The following is a 1705-nucleotide window of genomic DNA, read 5'->3' on the forward strand; positions in this document are numbered from 1 at the left end:
GCCGGGATCGATGCTTGGATTCTTCAATAAATCTTTTGTTTTTAATATCTTCTGTGTTACTTGATTTCATTTCCATTTCCTCTTGAAATTCTGTAATTTCTTTAATCTTTATGTAAATAACAAAAACTGGTCGGTCCTAGCCGGTCTATTAGCTCAGTTGGTAAAGCTTTTGCATTGCATTCCTGAAGTAGCGTATTTGATGCTCGGATTTTCTAATAAAATGTTCGGATTTTCTAATAAAATCTTGTTATTTGAAAAACTGAAGCATTCAAGAACAAAAATTAAAAAAGAAGCAGGAAACTGAACGATATTACTTGGAGAATCCGGGCATCGATCCCGGTACCTCTCGCATGCTAAGCGAGCGCTCTACCATCTGAGCTAATTCCCCCAGATATGATTTGCAGTTTGGCATTTAAATATTTAAGTGTACCTTGCTCGTTTTCAATGTTATTGTTGGATATGCTTTACCTATTTTTTTCCCTTTATGTTTCATTTATTGAACTGAAGCCATACTGGAGCAGATCGTCCAGGATGAATTAGTCGAGCAGATCATTCCCCAGTATTCATCTTTTAATTCTGGTATTTATTTATTATTTTCTCTTGCCGAACCGCTAGATTACGGGAACGTGTAATAATCTCAAACTGATTATCAAGCGGTAATGGAGAACAAACACAAACTCAAGGACACACACATACACACACAAACGTACGAGCGCGCGAATATCGAACGATGATGAAAAGCAAACGGCATAATCAGCCCACGCTTTAATATTCAAATACTAACAGAGAAAGCGAATCATCCTTGGGGAATTAGCTCAGATGGTAGAGCGCTCGCTTAGCATGCGAGAAGTGCCGGGATCGATGCCCGGATTCTCCAAATGGAATACTTTAAATAGTATTTTTTTTTTATTGATTGATAATAATTGTTACAAGTCTCGAAATAACAGTCTTATTCTCGAGTTCATTCATTTGTTCTTTTTAATTTTTTTTTTTTTTTTGTTATATTTGAACATGCAATTTCATAAGCCCTGAAAAAGATTTAAATATTTTAGCCGATACATATACACACGCGCGTGTCCATGTACACACATAAACAAATAATAGTGTGTGTTTATTTACAATATGTAGACTTGTTTGTGTATGTAATGTGGGAGTATGTATGTATGTATGTATGTATGTATGTATGTATTTATGTCCAGACATGCAGGAAGTAAATAGACACCTTTAATTTTCAAAATCTTTTATCTAATCCGCAAAGCGAACAATTGAAATGTAATCGACAGGTAATACTACATAGTTTAGTACTTAGCTGACATTCCCTTTGCAGTTTTTAATTCAGAAACACTTTTTGGCATTGGACTAATGAGCATTGTGATTGTCTCATGTGGATGTTTTCTTCAGCTGTTTTGCAATGTCATAAGCCTTCGAACGGGGTTCGTTTTCCACAAATCTTCAAACAGCGAAGCTTCCTTTCCGAGGGCCCAGGTCGGCCGGGACGAGAATCTGTTGATTCTTTTCCTTGGCTTTTGAATTGCACAATAATTCTATTAACAGTAGCAAGAGGAATTTGAAGATTTTCGGCAATTTTTCGCTGGCTAAGACCAGCCTCAGATTGCCCAACAATACGACCTCTTTGAAAATCTGACAGTTCTGCTGAATTTTTTGTGCGTGGCATGGTTACTCTTCGCAGATGTTTAATATAATG

General features: G+C 36.4%; 2 non-coding genes across 2 annotated transcripts; one reads left to right on the plus strand and one right to left on the minus strand.

Annotated features, from left to right (window-relative positions):
- Positions 1-315: 315 nt before the first annotated feature.
- On the minus strand, positions 316-388 carry Trnaa-agc (transfer RNA alanine (anticodon AGC)). The gene has a single exon. It is a non-coding gene; the product is annotated as a tRNA-Ala (tRNA).
- Positions 389-804: 416 nt separating this feature from the next.
- Positions 805-877, plus strand: Trnaa-agc (transfer RNA alanine (anticodon AGC)). The gene has a single exon. It is a non-coding gene; the product is annotated as a tRNA-Ala (tRNA).
- Positions 878-1705: the final 828 nt, after the last annotated feature.

The sequence above is a fragment of the Octopus bimaculoides genome, chromosome 5 (genome assembly GCF_001194135.2).
Source record: "Octopus bimaculoides isolate UCB-OBI-ISO-001 chromosome 5, ASM119413v2, whole genome shotgun sequence".
Taxonomy (NCBI): domain Eukaryota; kingdom Metazoa; phylum Mollusca; class Cephalopoda; order Octopoda; family Octopodidae; genus Octopus; species Octopus bimaculoides.